Consider the following 14,767-nt stretch of genomic DNA (forward strand, 5'->3'; position numbering starts at 1 on the left):
GGCAATACAATGAGAAGAGAAGGAGGTCAGCAATAGGCTAGTAGCAGTCAATACAACAGCAATGCACCAACAACAGCGACTCAATCAATACTCCAGAAAAACCCAGAAAGATTGTAAACCAACAGCAACAACAAATACCAAAACAAACAGACTCAACCAAGCTTGTATTAAACCCAAAACTGAACCAGTAGACCACTGAACCACTTAAGCAATCAAAAGGAATGAGAATCACTGTCCAGAAGTCGAATTACACCTACGGATGCAATGAAACAGTATCTTTCTTTTGGTTTTCTAATCTTAAACTCTCCAGCACTCTCTAAAAGAAACTGATTGTTTAAAACTCTCAAAAAACTGGCCTTAACTCTCCTCAAAGATTCTTTTAAATTTAACCTCTGAAAAATGATCCTCAAAACTGCTCTCTAAGACTGATTAGAGAGGAACCAAAAGCAGAACCTCTCTCAAACTCCTAAGATCTCAAAATTCAGAACCTTTTGAACTCTTTTCACTCTCTAAAAAACTGATCAAAGAGTGATCTCCCTTCTCTTAAGTTGGTATCTCTCTCATAAAGTTTTCTTCCTTTCAATCTCCTAAGCTCTCCAGCTCCTTCTCTTATCCCCTTTTTTCCCCTCTCTATGTGTTCTATTTAAAGATCAAACTTACTCCCTTTTTTTTATTCAGACTTTTCTTTACAGCTTGTATCCTCCCTTACTATGTGTACCCCTTTCTTTTATCATTACCCCCATGTTATCTACTTTCCAACTCCTAAAAGCATTTAACTATTAAGAAAATATTTCCTCCCATCACCCCCTATGATTTTTCCACTCAAAAAAACCAAGACAGAAGTATCAGTTACCCCATTACATCCCAATTTCATTATTTTATTCCCCTAGTTATGGCAGCTTGGTTTTCTAAATTAAAAAGTGCCATGACAGCCCATGACAACCCTCAGTTCAACTTTTCAAATTAAAGCCTCCTTGAATCTCTACCTTAAGTTTCGATTGATTGTAACTCAATTCAAAAACGAATATAAATTAAAAAACCTACTGATTCAGGTAGCAAAACTCAAAACTAACAATGAACCCCTGAAGCTGAGAATATACGGATCAGAAAATAAAACAACCAACGTCAAATAACTTGAAGAGAACAACTAACTACAAACATGAATTAGCTACAAGAAAACAGATTAATGGACAAAACTATTTAATCGATTCGACAGTTTATAACATATGCTAATCAACAAAGCAAACTGGACCAAGAAAAGGGTCCGAAAGAGGAGGAAGAAAATAATTGACAAAAGACGAATTACAACGAAAATTAATCAGAAGACAACAAACGAAAAAGAATAAATGAAAAGAAATACCTTGGAATTTCAGACCATTCGAATCCGTCCTACTCGAAGCTTCAACTTGATTTTGAAGCCGAAATGGACCTTAATCGAGTGTTCTCGACTGAGAACACACGACTAAGGTTGATTACGACCTTAGTTTTTTACTGCGTATCGATCCCCTGGCTTGGTTCTTTTAGGGTTCGTCCAATCGATTTCAAATTCGAAGGAATCCAACTTGATTCGAAGGAAAGTGGTGTTGGATTAGGGACGAAGGAGGTCTAGTGGTGGTATGGTGTTAATTTGGGACTGATTGGGTAGGTTTAAGGTTTGAGGTCTTGTCTTCGATCTAAGATTCGAAGCAGTCGGCCATGATTCGAGGGTGATGGTTAGATGGGTTAGGTTGGGGAGGTCGAGGGGAAGCTGGGGTGTGAATTTGGTGGCCATTGGAGTACCGGCCACCGGGTTTTGGGCGGTGGAGCAGGCCGACGGCGGCTAGGGTTTTGGGGGAGCGATTTCCGGTCTCTGAAGAGACAATTGGAACGGGTGGGGGTGGGGGGGGGTGGGGGGAATGGAGATGGGTTTAAGGGTATGGGGAGGGGTGTGACATATTAAAATCAAAGACTTAATCTGGACCGTTGGATGGATGGAAACCAACGGTCCCGATTGAGTCGCTTAACAAAACGGGGCCGTTTGGTTTAGGGCTGGGGACTGGGTCGGGTTGGACCGGGTACAGGGGTGTTTGAATTGGGCTGTAAGGATTTGGGCCTTGGGGATTTAAATTAATTTTGGCCCAATTCCAATTTCCTTTTCTTTTATTAATTATTTTCTTCCTAAATTGTCTAAAAAATTAAAACCAAAATCCCAACTCAAATTATAAAACCAAAATTGACTTAAAATACTAATCCACTTCAAATAATATTTATCACAAGTAATTAAATACTAAAAATAAAACAATCACACAATTTGACATTAAACACTTCAAAAATGTAAAGTACGTTATTTTTGTGCATTTTTCATTTTTTGTAAAAATAACATTTTACTAAATTAACCAAAAATGCAAAATCAAATCCTAAGTGCAGATGCTATATTTTGGTATTTTTAATTTAAAATTAAATATGCCAACAATCAAGAAAATTGCACAGTAATTCCTAGAATAACACAGAATTAAAGAAAAGGCCTAATTTGAGAATTCTTTTGGAGTAATTCATATGAGGCAAAAATCACGTGCTCACAACTGCCTCTCTTTGTCCGGAAACATGAAGTGTTTTCGTGTTAAGATAAAGTGAGCGGATACGAGCGATTTTTGCCTGTTTTGAATACTCCGTGGGGAAGCATTTTGAAAGATTTGACCGAACCTCTGCTTCAAAGGTTTCCTACATATCCTTGGCTATAAAGGAATCAGGTCAATGTAGTTCGGGAAGTTTTGGTAGCTGGGACTACCATGAAGCTGCGGTTTTGCTGTTACTGCTGCTGCTGCTGATACTGCCTACTGACCTCCTTATTATACCATGACAAAAATGAAGAAACTAGACTAAGCTATAATCTATGCTTTACAAAGATTTATTTCCAAACTTGATCTTGTGACTGATGTTGCCTTGTTGATTTGTGTTTCCTCCGCTGTTTCTTTACTTCTGGATCGACTTGTGGTCTTCCTTCTGATTTCTGCAGGGGATTTTTGTTGTAACCCTCCGCTTTATTGACTTCAAACTGATTGCTAGACTTGAAATGTATTCCCTGCTCTCCAGGTGGGCTCCTGACTGCTAACTTGAAATGTATTCCCTGCTCTTCAGGCGGGCTCCTGACTTCAACCAAAATAGACGAAAACAAAGGAAATTTTTCTGCCCCAGTTTGGGTATTTGGGAACATATGTAAGTGTAAAACGAATCACATTACCAAATATCAATAAGAACTTGAAAACTAAAACTTGAATTGTACTCCCTTGTTCTCCAGGCGGGCTCCTGACTGCCGAACTTGAATGTATTCACTGCTCTCAAGGCGGGCTCCTCACTACTAACTTGAAATGTATTCCCTGCTCTCCAGGCGGGTTCCTGACTGCTAACTTGAAATGTATTCCCTGCTCTCCAGGCGGGCTCCTGACTGCTGACTTGAAATGTATTCCCTGCTCTCCAGGCGGGCTCCTGACTTGAAATGTATTCCCTGCTCTCCAGTCGGGCTCCTGACTGTTGACTTGAAATGTATTCCCTGCTCTCCAGGCGGGCTCCTGACTGCTGACTTGAAATGTATTCCCTGCTCTCCAAGCGGGCTCCTGATTGCTAAACTTGAATATATTACCTGCTCTCCAGGTGGGCTCCTGACTGCTGCGCTTGAAAGTATTCCCTGCTCTCCAGGCGGGCATCTGACTTCAATGAAACAGATAAAACAAAGAAAACTTTCTACCCCAGTTTGGAGGTTGGGCACATATGTGAGTGTTAACTGAATCATATTACCAAATATTACTAAGAATTCGAAAGCTAGGTCCCATTATCCAGGGGGTCCTGACAATTCTTACCTAAACGACAATTTTAAATGTAAGTTATATCTTCTAAAGGTGTGACTTCCGCTAAATCTTGTTATCTAAGAGGGTCTTAAAGCTACATCCCATTATCCAGGAGGGTCCTGAAAACTCCTAATTACATCCTATCTTAAACATGCAAACTTTGAAACCAACTATATTCCTTGGGGTATATTTATGCTACTTATGATTGTTTTGATTTTTAAACTAGGTCCCATTTTATAGGAGGGTCCTGAAAATTTCCGACTAAATTTGGAAAAGGCGGAAAAAGATGGCGTTTCTGCTTGGGGAAAATGTTGAGGAAACAGAAAATCATAATCATTAATCTGGGAAAGAAGAGAAGTCAGAATATTTGTTCTCATGGGGTAATGTCCAAAGTGTATCTCAAACATACAAACTTCAAAGTTCCACTTATAATCTTCTAGGGTGCACTCATGCCAAATTCCGCTACTCATGATTATTTTGAATTTTAAACTAAGTCCTATTTTTCAAAAGGGTCCTGAGCATTTCCGCGATCAAGTCTGCCTAGTACTTACTCTTCCTACGGATGATTTCCCGAAACAAATGCCATTTTTGCCCCTGTTTCAAATCAAAGAAAATTTCGTCAGTTTAAAACATGGTGGTTCATTGTGGCATTCCTGCTGGAGGTGGTTTTCTCTTTGCCATTCTTTGCTTCGTCCAACTGTTTTGGACTGATCGAAAAGGTCGTTCTGACCTCCTGACTGATCCTTAACTGCAAGATCCCCAACTGCTATTCTCCCCTCCTGACCTTTTTGCCTGAAACCGTACATCTCCCACGACATCACTGAACCATTCCACAGTTTTAACTTTTGACTACACCATAGGTCCATCTTTCATCATATCCTCTTTGGCATGTTCTAGCTGCATTTTGCTTTGTGTAATTCTGAAACTGGTAGTAAGCTTTGAAATTCCTTCTTACAAGGCTAAACTTGGTAGAGCTTTAGAGAAGTAAAATTAACAGCAATGGAATGCAAGGATTTTAAGAATAAAGAAAAGAATCCAAATTTGGATGACTGTTGGAGACAGGAAAATGGACTTATCTGAGCGGAATCGCCGGCACCAATGATCATGGTATGCATTTGGATTAATCAGCCCAGTCTATTTAACCAATCTCCTTTCCAATTGTTTTACTTTGTTCTCCAAGATTTCCACAACCCAATTTTACTTTCCGCCAACTTACGGACCTCGTTCGACTTGCAGTGCCCTGAAGGGTTTTCACCGACAAACCTCTCTCATTTGTTGATTCCTCAATTACTTGTCGCCTGATGGTGCCCGTGAAGGTTTTCACCAATAAGACTCTCTCATTTTTATTTTCTCTCAGCTTTCGTCGCCTCATGGTGCCCATGAGGGTTTTCACCAATAAGACTCTCTCATTTTTCGATTTTTTCTTACTTAAATTGGAGTGTTGCCCCTGATATGAATTCTCTGTATATTGCTCGACCTGGCATTTCTCGAGGACTGATCGGAAGGTCTTTCTTTGGATCGTAATGTGGGCTTTTGGATGGGTTTAGCAAGAAAGGGTATCAAAGGCTCAAAGCAATTTTGACACGGGTTTAAAATTACAACTCTTGGAATCACATTTCTTATTACAAGTACAACTTCTGCCCCAGTTTCTTGCTTGGGAATCTTTTGATATTTTATTTCACTATGACCGAGCTGGGAAGCTGCCTACGTATCCTTAACAGGAATCAGGTCAAACGTAGTTCACACGTGAATTTCCTTATTGTTATACTTTTCACTTCTTTTCTCTTCTCTTTTTATTTCTTTTCTTTTTCTCTCTTTCTCGTTATTGATTCCAAAAGAGGGGTATGAAAGAAATAAATAAGGCTCAAAAGGGGGAACAAAGGGTGACGTGTTTAGATAGCAGAACAAATTGCCTTCGTCATTCCAATCTTCAAAATAATGCCAAATACATGCAATCAACAGTTAAAACAAAGAAATCATACATAATATCTTTTTACTGCATCAGAATTGATAGCCATGTCTATGCATTTTCCTTCGATATCCGTTAAACATAAAGCACCATTGGACAATACTCTGGTTACAACGAATGGCCCTTGCCAATTTGGGGCGAACTTGTCTTTCGCTTCAGCCTGGTGTGGAAGGATACGTTTCAGCACCTGCTAGCCCACTTCAAACTTCCTGGGACGTACCTTTTTATTGTATGCTTTTGCCATTCTCTTTTGATACAATTGGCCATGGCACACTGCTGCTAATCTTTTTTCATCAATCAAATTAAACTTCTCCAAACGGATCTTGATCCACTCATTATCTTCGATTTTAGCCTCAACGACAATCCGAAGGGACGGGATTTCAACTTCCGCAGGTATCATTGCTTCAGTTCCATATACCAACAAATAAGGAGTTGCACCTACTGAAGTGCAGACAGTAGTGCGATAACCCAGCAATGCAAACGGTAATTTTTCATGTCATTGCCTGGAACTTTCTACCATTTTTCGAAGTATCTTCTTTATGTTTTTGTTGGCTGCCTCAACTGCTCCATTCGCCTTGGGACGATATGGAGTAGAATTGCGATGCGTAATCTTAAACTGTTGGCGTACCTCTTCCATCAATTTACTGTTAAGATTAGCATCATTATCTGTGATGATCACCTTTGGGATTCCGAATCGACAGATGATATTTGAGTGAAAAAAATCGACCACTACTTTCTTGGTCACCGATTTGAAAGTTTTGGCCTCAACCCACTTGGTGAAATAATCAATAGCTACTAGAATGAATCTATGCCCGTTGGATGCTGCTGGCTCAATTGGTCCAATGATATCCATGCCCCAAGCAATGAAGGGCCATGGTGCCGACATCGTGTGCAATTCAGATGGTGGAGAATGAATCAAATCTCCGTGTATCTGGCATTGATGACATTTGCGCACAAAACCGATACAATCTCGCTCCATGGTGAGCCAATAATAACCTGCTCGGAGAATTTTCTTTGCCAGGACATACCCGCTCATATGTGGTTCGCAAACTCCTAAATGTACTTCGGACATGACAACCGTAGCTTGTCTAGCATCTATGCATCTTAACAATCTAAGGTCTGGTGTTCTTTTATACAAAACTCCTACACTTAAGAAGAATCCACTTGCCAACCGTCGAATTGTTCTCTTTTGATCCCCCGTGGCTTGCACTGGATATATCCCCATTCTGATGTACTCCTGGATATCATGGAACCATGGTTCGCCATCAAGTTCTTCTTCAATCATGTTGCAGTAAGCATGCTGATCTCGTATTTGAATATGTAAAGGATCGACATAGGCTTTGTCCGGATGGTGCAGCATTGACGCTAGGGTAGCTAAAGCATCGGCGACCTCATTATGGACCCTAGGAATATGCCTAAACTCTACTGATCGAAACCGTTGACAAAGATCATGCAAACATTGTCAGTATGGTATGAGCTTCAAATCTCGTGTTTCCCATTCTCCTTGAATTTGGTGTTCTAGAAGATCCGAGTCTCCCAAGACCAAGACTTCCTGGACATCCATGTCTGCAGCTAGCCTTAAACCCAAAATGCATGCTTCGTACTCAGCCATATTGTTGGTACAATAGAAATGAAGTTGAGCTGTAACATGATAGTGATGCCCTGTTTCAGAAATAAGCATGGCTCCTATCCCCACTCCTTTCATGTTAGCAGCCCCATCGAAGAAAAGTTTCCAACCTGGTTTTTCGGCTTGTTCTAGCTCGTCAATATGCATCACCTTTTCATCAGGAAAATAAGTCCTCAGTGGCTCATACTCTTCATCGACCGGGTTCTCGGCCAAATGATCGGCCAATGCTTGGGCTTTCATTGCAGTCCGAGTCACATAGATTATGTCAAACTCTATGAGCAAAATCTGCCACTTCGCCAGTCTTCCTGTCGGCATAGGCTTTTGAAAGATATACTTCAATGGATCCAAGCGTGAAATGAGGTAAGTAGTGTACGATGACAAATAATGTTTCAATTTCTGTGCCACCCAAGTTAGGGCGCAACATGTCCTTTCCAGGTGAGTGTACTTAACCTCATAAGCTGTGAACTTCTTGCTGAGATAGTAGATGGCCTGTTCTTTCCTGCCGGTGACATCATGCTGCCCCAGTACACAGCCAAATGAATTTTCCAGGACAGTCAAGTAAAGAATCAATGGTCTCCTTGGTTCTGGTGGTACCAGCACAGGCGGGTTAGACAAGTATCCCTTTATCTCGTCGAATGCTTCTTGACACTCATCAGTCCACTTGATCGCAGCGTCCTTCTTCAACAACTTGAAAATAGGCTCACAAGTTGTCGTGAGCTGAGCAATAAACCTGCTGATGTAGTTCAACCTTCCTAACAGACTCATCACTTCAGTCTTGTTCCTCGGAGGGGGCAATTATTGTATGGCTTTGATCTTTGATGGGTCCAACTCGATGCCTCGCCGGCTGACTATGAATCCCAACAGTTTTCCGGATGGAACACCAAATGCACACTTGGCGGGGTTAAGCTTGAGGTTGTACCTGCGAAGCCTTTGGAAGAATTTCCTTAAATCCCCGACGTGGTCGGCCTGATGTTTTGATTTTATGATCACATCATCTACATATACATCAATCTTCTTGTGTATCATATCATGAAACATAATAGTCATTGCTCTCATATAAGTTTCCCTAGCCTTCTTCAACCCAAATGGCATTACCCGGTAGCAATAAGTTCCCCATGGCGTGATGAAGGCTGTCTTTTCCGCATCTTCTTCGTCCATTAGAATCTGATGATACCTGGCATAGCAATCCATAAAAGACCCAATCTCGCACTTGGCACAATTGTCAATCAGAATGTGGATATTGGATAGTGGGAAGTTATCCTTCGGACTTGCTTTGTTGAGATTGCGGTAATCGACGCATACTCTGATCTTGCCATCCTTCTTCGGCATAGGCACGACATTAGCCAACCAAACAGGATACCGAGTGACCCGAATAACCTTTGCATCCAACTGCTTGGTAACTTCTTCTTTAATCTTCACACTCATATCAGTTTTGAATTTCCTCAACTTTTGCTTGACAAGAGGGAATGCTGGATCAGTGTCAATCTGTGGACCACTAAATCAGTGCTTAAACCTGGCATGTCATCATATGACCATGCAAAAACATCTTTGTACTCGATGAGTGTTTTGATTAACTCCAACCGGATTTTTGGCTCGAGGTGGACACTTATTTTAGTCTCTCGGACATTGTTTGTGTCCCCTAAATTGACGGCTTCTGTGTCATTCAGGTTGGGTTTGGGTTTTTCTTCGAAGTGAATTAATTCCTTACTAATTTCTTCGAAGGCTTCATCCTCATCATCGTATTCTGATTCGTAATCTCAATCTACTTCTTGAACTAACATTTCAGAATCAGACTGATTTTTAAGACTGGGCTGAGGATTCCTTATGCATACCACGTCATTAGAACCAGCGTAAAAAGAACTGTATAGAAAAGAAAACAAAACAAAAGGAAAACCATCAGGAATGATGAAGAAAGGGAAATTGTATTTTATTGAATGATAAAAGATAACAAGGTTTGCACACTCAAGCAGACTAAAAAATGAAATCCGGATTACAACCCTGGAATAATCCGTACAAACTTAAAGGAAAATCAAAGCAAACTACCAAGACTCCTTCCGAGTAGGGAGAGGAGTAGCCTTACAATTATTAAGCTTTGTTGTTGGCCCGACAAATTGCACTTCCGCGTTGCTAGAACCTTCTCCAGTTTCCACCATGTTCACATTGTCGAACAACTTCTCAAATCTTTCAATTAACTCATTGTCTGGATCAATCACAGAACTAGGAATTGCTGTCACTGGGCGACTCCTCGTACCGGACTTGACAAATGATCTGGAAAGACGTGGGACCGGCTTTGGAAGGACCCATGTCCTCTGTTTTAATTTCCTGGCTCTTTTTATGTCTGCGGCTGTAGGCTTGAATCCCAGACCAAATGTTCCCAAGTTTTCAGGAAGAGACACGGGCTGTATGATGCCTCAGATCTGACCCCAAACCCTTTCCTGGTACAAAACCATTCTTCTGCATTTCATACGCTACCATGACTGATGCGGTGGTTATCTTCAAATTTGGGATACACTTCCCCTCTGGAACTTTCTCGACTGACATTGCGTCAAAAACTTGGTAGACCCATGGTCCCTTGACATCTTCCATTTCAATGAATGGCACAATGGTGTTGCTGTGAGCGCACAAATTATCTTCGCCGTGCACAACTATTTCCTGTCTATCCCATTCAAACTTGACCATCTGATGGAGTGTTGATGGTACTGCTTTAGCGGCGTGAATCCACGGTCGCCCTAATAGCAAATTGTAGTAAACAGTCATATCCAGTACTTGGAATTCCATTGTGAATTCTACTGGACCTATGGTTAGTTCCAACATTATGTCCCCAACTGAGTCTTTGCCTCCGCCGTCAAATCCCCGCACACAGATACTGTTCTTATGGATCCTCTCCTCTTCTACTTTCAGCTTGCTTAGAGTGGAGAGAGGACAAATGTTCTCACTTGAACCATTGTCAACCAATACCCGGGTAACCATGGAATCCTCGTATTTCACTGTAAGGTAAAGGGCTTTGTTATGCTCAGTACCTTCTACGGGCAATTCATCATCGGAAAAAGTGACTCTGTTTACTTCAAAAATCTTGGTGGCTATCTTTTCCAAATGGTTCACCGAGATCTTGTTGGGGACATGGGCCTCATTCAAGATTTTCATCAGCGACTGACGGTGCTCATCTGAATGGATTAACAATGAGAGCAATGAGATCTGAGCGGGCGTTTTCCTCAACTGTTCTACAACAGAATAGTCATGCACTTTCATTTTCCTCAAAAATTCCTCTGCCTCTTCTTTAGTTACAGCTTTCTTTACCGGCGTTGGATTATCTTTAGCTCTTCTTAACTCCTCGGGAGTAAAACACCTTCCTGAGCGAGTCAAACCTTGTACTTCACAAACTTCTTCCTTGATTTCTTTCCCTTTGTAAATCACCGTCACCCATTCATAATTCCAAGGAACAGCTTTGTTGTTGATCACTGGAAGCTGAGTTACTGGTTTTATAATAACAGGCTCTGTGCAAGCACCCTTCACGACCACAATAGGTTTACTTGCGACCCCCGGCACTACCACTTTAGCTTTCTCGGGTTTCACTGCAACAATGCTTGACGACCCTTTCTCGGCTACCACAGCTGGCTTATTGTCCTGGACCATTGATTTCTCACTAGTTACCTTTTCCTTTGAGCTGGTTTCACCGGAACGGACCATCATTACCGTCTGCGAGGGCTTCTTGGGATCCCCTCCTTTGTGTACCAACTCAATCATATGGGTCTCATGGTGAGCTGGCAATGGATTCTGATTGATATTTGGTGCTTTTGGGGCCTGAACCTCGATCCGATGAGTATCAATAAGCTCCTGCACAGCTGTTTTCAGTTTCCAACACTTCTCTGTATCATGCCCCGGGGCTCCTGAACATTACTCACAACTCACCAAGTGGTCAAGATTTCTAGGAGGAGGGTTTGGCATTTTAGGCTCAATTGGATTCAACATGCCCAACTGCCTCAACCTGTGGAAAAGACTGGTATATGATTCCCCCAGTGGAGTGAAAGTCTTTTGCTTCTGTAACCTCTCCTTCTTGAAGGCTTGGTTTGGTCGGAAACCTGTTCCGGGGGGATTTCTGTAGGCTCTTGGGGGCGGATATGTGTTTTGTGGAGCTGGGTATGGATTTTGTGGAGCTAGGTATGGATTTTGTGGAGCTAGGTATGGATTTTGTGGAACCGGCGCACGCCATTGTGCGTGTGCCGGAGTTTGGGTATAGGTTTGTGCATGATGGACGAAAAAATGGGGATCTGGCAGTGGGTAGTAATGTTGTGGAGGGCTATATGGAGTGTGGGAGTAATTTTGGTGGTAGGGTCATGGTTGGATATAGTAGGGTGAAGGGCCTTTAGATCCGAACCAGGCTCCGGACTCAACAGTCGTGACATCTTCTTTCTTCTTCTTCCCAAGTACACCCCCAGTGCTGCTTTGAATGGCCTGAGTGGTTGCCTTGATCGCTGAATAACTCATGATTTTGTTGGACTTAAGCCCCTCCTCAACCATGCCTCCCATTTTTACAACCTCATTAAAAGATTTGCCAATTGCGGACACCAAATGACCAAAGTAAGTCGGCTCCAAAGCTTGCAAAAAGTAATCAACCATCTCGCTTTCTTTCATTGGGGGATCTACCCTTGCTGCTTGCTCCCTTCACCGGAAACCATACTCTCTAAAGCTTTCACTGTGCTTCTTCTCCAATTTAGTCAAAGATAGTTGGTTTGGAATGATCTCAAGATTATACTGAAAGTGACAAGCGAATGCTTGTGCCAGATCATCCCATGTGTACCATCTTCCATGATATTGGCGAGTGTACCACTCCAATGCTGATCCGCTCAAGCTCTGACTGAAGTAAGCCATTAGCAATTCATCCTTTCCTCCGGCTCCCCTCATCTTACTGCAAAAACCTCTCAAATGAGCCACCGGATCACCGTGTCCGTTGTACAAGTCGAATTTGGGCATTTTGAACCCTGCCGGTAGTTGTACATTTGGGAATAAACACAGGTCTTTGTAAGCCACACTTACCTGACCTCCTAGCCCTCTCATATCCCTGAAGGATTGTTCTATGCTTTTCATTTTTTTGAACATCTCCTCATGTTCGGGATTTTTGGCTGGTCTCTCAGCTTCTCTCGGGAGATCAGAACGTGGATCGTAGGGGTAGGTTTCGGGAGCTTTGAAGGTGGGCACCAGGGGATAATACTGGTTGTCCTGCGCTTGGAACACAGGTTCACTTGGGGATCTATGGAGTGCAGCTGGTGGAGGTGCCACAAAGATAGGGGTGACTGGCGGAGGAGGGTATGGAATTGATTTTGGTGGTGGAGCTTGCGGCATATGAGAAGTAGTTCCATGGTAGTGTTGATAAATGGGAAAACTTGGATCGGTGGCGGGATGATCCTGAGACTGATCTAATAGTGGGGTAAAAACCGGGTTGGCTGGGTAAGACGGCGGTGATTGCCCTTTGGACCAGGCCTGGTACATTTCGGCCATCTGTTGCTTAAGCTTAAGCATTTCCTCTTTCATTTTATTGACGTCCTCCTCTACCTCAACACTAGTGTCGACATCCGGGATAGACATGATTTTTGGTATTGGTCCCTTTGATGTGGTTTGGTAATGATAATGTACCAGTATCCTCTAAATAAACAAACTGCTTGAATTCTCTAGAATACAACAAACTTGTTAGTTCTTAGAGTTTAACACATATGCAATTACACGTTGGGATGCAATGCACCTAGGCAATTAACCATTTTCTATCATGCATTTGCTTCGGTTGCGTGCGTCATTCCGGCCCCTCATAATTGTGCCCATTCTTTTAAGCTTCCTTTATTCTATCCTTCTTTATTTATTTTTAGTGGTGATCGAATCCTATAGAGATTGCCTACGTATCATGTCCCCGCATGAATCAGACCGTGCGTAGTTCTGTCCGATAAGTGTGAAAGTAAATAAAATATTTTTGGGATTTTCTGCTTTTATAAAAACAGATGCTTCGATCACAAAGACTCAATACTAACAAATTTCAAAATACTAACAGACTCTGATGCAAAGACAAAATACAGACTCTGAAATTAAGCTATCATACTTTAAAGAAATACAGACTCAAACAGAGAGAAAATATAAACCCAACATGCCTTACAGACTCTGACAGAAAAGGAAATACAGACTCAAACTGAAAATCATGACTACATCAATGCTCCTGGTGTCCGTGGGACATCATTCGGTCTCGCCACGGGCCTATGTGCAAGATCCCTTTGAAGTCGGTCCAAGCTGTACATTATTTGTGTAACAAAGGTCATCACTGCTGCAAAGAATATAGTGCGAGTCATATCCGCACAAATGTGGCACTTCATAATGATGTCGGTTTTGCAAATACGACCTTTCAGCACCTCGAAGACGAAGATTTTAAGGCTGTGTTGGCTAATTGGTGAAAACCTTGAAAAATGACCACATGCAGCTGTTTTTGCAAAAACAGCCTTCCGGCGCCCTTTTAGGGTCATTCGGCTATTTCTGACAAGAATGGAATCACCCTAACTATTTTCAAATAAAAAGTAAAATTTTTGTTCTTTTGGATTATTTTTGCAAAAAGGAAGTTGGACCCGATGGGGGTTGCCTACGTATCTCACACCCTGTAAGAATCAAACTGGCGTAGTTCGGGCAAATAAAACGGACTATTTTCGAAAACAAAACTCCTTTCTTATTTTTAATTCGTTTTCTCTTTTTTTTTTTCAAAAATTCGGCAGAGTTTCAGCGCTATTTGGACACTGGTTTTTCTTTAAACATGTGATTCACTCTCTTAACCCTCTACACTGCTATTTCTTTCCTAAATTCTCTCCTTTCATTCCAAAACCGGTCAACATGCAAATCCGAAGAAAATAAATGTGCAAGTAGCAAGTAAGATGTATCAGGATGGTCTTTTATTTCGAGTGCACCTGTCCTAGACAGACCCAACCCATGTGTTGAGTCTCCAAAGTCAAAATGCACATGATGCAAACAAACGTTCCTACTAGGGATCTGACATGAGGTACTGTTATACTAGGTTTAAAAACCTAGGTTTATTTGTTCTAGACCTGGCTTATCCGAGCGGACAACTCGAACCGAGGGGGGGGGGCTGCGTACCGGTAACCAAAAGATCATGCGGCTTTGCAACTTGTCCGAACCTCATTCTATTTGGGATTTGACACTAACAGAAAGAAGTCACGACCAGCGTGCACTCCTCAGGAGGGAGAAGAGAGGGGTTTTGTAGCAGTTTATATATACAGTTCAGATAATATCAAAGCGGTAAGAAGCAACATTTAACATATTATGCCCAAACATGTAAATAAGACCAGATAATAAATAAAGCCA

Source organism: Nicotiana sylvestris, chromosome 6, assembly GCF_000393655.2.
Source record: "Nicotiana sylvestris chromosome 6, ASM39365v2, whole genome shotgun sequence".
Classification (NCBI taxonomy): domain Eukaryota; kingdom Viridiplantae; phylum Streptophyta; class Magnoliopsida; order Solanales; family Solanaceae; genus Nicotiana; species Nicotiana sylvestris.